At 36.9% G+C, this 5,000-nt stretch overlaps 1 protein-coding gene across 1 annotated transcript in view; it reads right to left on the minus strand.

Moving 5' to 3' along the window:
• LOC137977556 (coiled-coil domain-containing protein 178-like) overlaps positions 1 to 5,000 on the minus strand; it is a 43,928-nt gene that overhangs the window by 32,740 nt on the left and 6,188 nt on the right. The window lies entirely within an intron of this gene.

Here is a 5,000-nt window from a genome sequence, read left to right on the forward strand (position 1 = left end):
AGATCTTGGTGAAGATCTCATAAGACCTTAGTACACATTCTAGAAGATCTCATGTAACATCTTGTCAGGAGCCCATTACCCGGAGCCTCCATCTTCCATATTAACCCTCTGAGTCAACCCTGTCCCGTATCTTTCTATTTTTAGAAGCACCTCCCAGGGGGGCTTTACTGGGTGTTTTCACAATAGTTGATCATAACAGACCTATGGTCAGCCATTTATTACGTCACATACGTATGTGACGTATGTGAACCACTTCACTTATGTTCTCAGTCACATACGTCACATAAGTCACATACGTCAAAATGTAGGGTACAATGCAGATGGAAGCTCGGGGTAATGGGCTCCTGGTCTTGTGAGATTTTTGTGAAAAATGTTGCAAACTAATCTTAAGAAAGACCTTACAAGATCTTAGTATACTTATAATGATCAGCATTCATTTGGGCTGGACTGGGGGGCTTTCCCGGGCGGGGGGGGGGGGGAAGAGCATCTGGGCGTGGCTCAAGCTTTTTGTGACCCCTAAAGGAGACTAATCTGGGCATGGCTTAAGCAAATTTTGACCCCTAAAAACAAGTTGAAAAGAAAATTTGACTTCTGTTTCTCTTCGCGTAATTCTGTGTTTCTTTGCGGAACCCTAAACAAGACCTTGCCGGCTTAAAATATTTGCGCTTTGCCCGGAACACCCTAAGCGAGACCAAAACAAGTGTTGAAGTTAATTTCCTTTTAGCCTGTGTAGCAGGCACTTAAGGGGTGGGGACAGGGAAAGAATTCGGGAAGAAAACGACTGCATGGGAAGACTAGGGAGAGAGGGAGCCAAAAAGGCTTAGCTTGCATTGAAGGCCTTTCGCACTGGTCATTCACTGATTGGCAAATTTCATCCTCCTCAGGATACTGATGACTGAAACAGCTGACATGCTTTTTGAAATGAAATCCTACATGCTAGAGTTATTTTTCAAATAAGGTATCCTGATCGTTCCTGATCCTGATTGTACTTAAAATTTCATGCTTTAAAGCAATTTAAACTGTCACACTGTTCGGCCAAAAAGCCTGGCCTTCCCGGCCTTCCAAGATTTTTAAGCCAGGCTTTGCCAGGCTTTTCCGGATTTCCAGGCCTAATCTTTGGGAATTAAACTAGCTAAAAGGGCAATGTGGACTAGGATTTTATGGGAAGCTTTAAGAATTCCACTCAATGATTCAATTTGAGGGTCACTTGAGTGAGTTGAGATTCTTGAGAATTTTGTGCAATAGTACTGAATGTGCCAGTGAGACAATAATCAAATTTTAAGTGCAGTTTTAGGATTTGATTTCATCTGGTGCCTTGAAAAAATGAGCTTTAACTTCAACCTTCAATACATGTATAACAAGAGTTGGTCTTATTCAAAGCATGCCTGTGTGAATACGATATTTTTCAAGTTAATTCACTACTCGTAATATACGTACTTTGCTTAAACAATGTCCTTTAAAGGCCCCAAACTTTGAACATAAAATCACTCTGTACACGGAGAAATGAAAAAGAAAGCTTTTATTCTGATGAATTGTATAGATTGTGACAAATATCATCAACGGTTTACCTTGTTTGATGCTCTCATAATCGGCCTTATTCCAAAAGGAACATGATGCATTACTCTTGAAAATTACACACTCCAAGTCAGTACTTAATCCTTTCAATGAACTCCAGTATCTTTCAAATCTTGCCCATTTATAATGAATCGGTGAAAAGATTGTCATCCTCCGCCATCTTGAATAACACGTGAGAGACCAGACTGGAAACTAGTGAGCCCTTTTCGTTTTGGTCAGCAGTCAGTGGTAACCAATCCAGCTCAACGTCCAGCTCTTACAGATTTTGGGCGGTTTTATTCGAACGTTAATGTATCTGCGATCACACTTTTTGCACGGTGACGATTTTTTGGTTAGGTTTACTCTTTAAATCCTGATCCAGGCAAGGAAATGCTCACAACAACTCAAGTAAAAAGGTAAGCGTTAACTTTAAGCGAATAACGCTTGATTTGATGCCTTATTGTCTCGAAAATGAGGAACGGTTTACTTCTATTTAGAATTCACATTTTCACACCTTCGAGTCAATTTGTGAAGCAAGGATAGTCAATTTGGCTTAAATGCTATAGCCCTGTAAAAAAATTTGTAAACCTGTACTATGTAATGAAGGATAATGAAGTTTTAGAACAAATGGTGAAGCAAATGATTTGGAAAACAAGTGCTCATACCGCAAGTTATATGTATACGCTTCAGTGGATTGACAAACGATTCCTTCTTGTAAAAATGCTAAATGCTGTCACTTTAACTATTGTAATCAATGCAGAAAATGCCTGACAAAGCTATTATTGACGTTTGTAAGTTAAGGGATCCAAATTTATGAGTTTACTCTTGCACAATTTAGTTGTAATAGAAATAATCAGTGATTTAGAGGAATAACTACATGCATCATTGAAGTATAATAATACTGTATATGCTGTATTTTTTTAAGTTGCCATGAAAGAGCACAAAGAGACACGTCCTGAAAAAAATCTTTGATGGGACAGCAGGGAAAGGTCCTTTACAGCAGACAAAAATGCTTAGCAACCAATTCTGTCTCCTCCACCAGATATGGTTTGATGTATTTAAGGATCTCTCTTTGCAGACTTGTTAGAGTTCTGTGGTTTATCTGAAATGTTAACAGCTTTTTTCGTATTTAATTTTAAAACAAGAACCCAATCCAAATATTTTGACATGAATTAAATGTTTAGGTACTGCTTTGAACTCTGTATTCTATTTTTTGCCTGTGAGCTATGGTAGTAACTGTTACTGTTAATAGCTTGACTGCAACAGATTTTTTGTAGTTTCCACCACATCTCTGATTTGCTGGAATAGGCCACTTGCACTAAGAGGTCATGTGACATCGTTTTTATGAAAATGAAAGTTACATGATTTTGCCTTCGAAACACTATTAGTGGGTCATCTCTTAAGCAAAATAATAGTGATTTGGTTTTTCAAACTCGCACCATTTGCTTAAATGAGAAATTCCGTAGCTGGTCACGTGACCAAAACTTAAATTTTTTAAAATTATGAATTACCGCTTTCTGACACATATTTTGCACTTGAACTTCACGGAAAATGTTGAAAAGATGATGTGGTAACGTTTATGGCACATCTGAACTCAACTATCACACATTTAACAAGATATAAGCAAAAAGTAGTTTTGGCCGCCATGTTGGAGGGCAAGAGTATGCCCTCCAACATGGCGGCCAAGACAAATCATGCTAGTTTGTTGAAAAATCACAGTACCATAAAATATCTTCCTTAAATGCGTTTCCTCTCAAATTTCGCGTGTAAGATAATTTTTATGTGTTCTGTCAATTTTTGGCAACAGCAAGATTACAACTCACTGTTTAAGGGAAGCATTGGTCACGTGACCTCTTAGTGCAAGTGGCCTATAATATTTTACAGGAGCAGGATATATATATATATTATATATTTTTAGTTTTTGTTGCTGAAATGTAATGATCTGTACATAAAGTAATTAATACCCATTGAAGCTGAATGTGAAACTGTGCTACTTGTTTGTATGTTGATTAAAGGACCTTATTACTTCAGAAAACTGACCAGTGAATTGATTGATTGTAGTCCAACACTAGGAAGAATCACAGCTGTTCACTGAATATATGGGACAGGATGGGAATTGTGTGAAAAGTCATTTCATTCCCATACCAGATGCAGCATACAGCTGTACATGTACCTAGACAATAATGTGGAGATTGTATGCATGGAAGTTTACCATTTCATTGATTGCCATATCATATGGGCCAGCATGATATGGGAATTGTAAGGGACTTTGCCAAATCCCCATAGCATTCCCATACCATATACCAGTGTGCCTGGATAATATGGGAATTGGATGGAGTGCTGCCAAATATGTAGCATTCCCAAAGTGAGGGGTCAGAAATCGTGTGGTATTGGTATGGGGCTGAGCCATATCATTCCTATACTAGATCATATGGGGTATCTATGGAGTGCTACAATGTACCAAATACGTAGCAATCCCATAGTTTAAGACAATAGAGTTATAACTAAATGAAGACAGACTGCCAATTATGGGTTTGAAACTGATTTTTTTTTTTTAAGAAAAAGTTCAACAAATGTATTGTCAGTGCAATAGTTGTTTGATTTTCAGGTTCAGTACTGTAGTTTCAACAAGTCTGGACAGTAATATTGTTACACATTTGACAGACGTACAGCAATCTTTGTGCACCCATGTATATTAACTTGACTTTTCATGGCAACTTAGTGCTTTAGCTCGATGACAATTTGGTTATGAATTAATTTTGAGACTTAACAATAGTCATATGGTTATTTCTTTTCTGTTGGAATTGTTAAGCTTTTCAATAAAGTACACAAAAGAATAATATTGTTCAGCATCACTTTGTAAGGTAGCATTAAAGGGGAAAATAATTATTTTGAGTAAAGACTGGCAATTACCTCAAGGGAAATGAAAGTGATTACTTTTTGTGAACGGGGGTTCAAGTTATTGGAGTTGACTGTAATTTGCAATAATGACACCAGGAAAGCAGCAGTGTTTGATTTGTAAAAATATTGCTAGATTTTTTACAAATTTACTAATAAGAAGCCAGTGCAAGATTTGGATCTTTTTGTAGAAAGTTACATATGCAATACTTGGTTCTTTCTGCAGTTTAGTACTGGAGTGCAGATTATGTAAAACAAAATAAAACAAAACAACTCCAAAAATACAATGTTTTGTTGTACCCACATAAAACCCCTATATTTGTAAGTTTATCATTGGTAATCTTGTAAGATTCTGGAACAAGATCTTGGAAGATGTTAGCCAAGATACTTCAACACCTTACAAGATCTTAGATAAGATATTGGGTAGAATCTTAAAAGATTCTCACAAGATCTTATCTAAGATTCTACAAGATTCTTACAAGATCCTTGTCTAAGATCTTATAAGATTCTTACAAGATTCTTGCAAGATCTTAACTAAGATCTTGACT

Source organism: Montipora foliosa, chromosome 11, assembly GCF_036669935.1.
Source record: "Montipora foliosa isolate CH-2021 chromosome 11, ASM3666993v2, whole genome shotgun sequence".
NCBI classification, from domain to species: Eukaryota; Metazoa; Cnidaria; class Anthozoa; order Scleractinia; family Acroporidae; genus Montipora; species Montipora foliosa.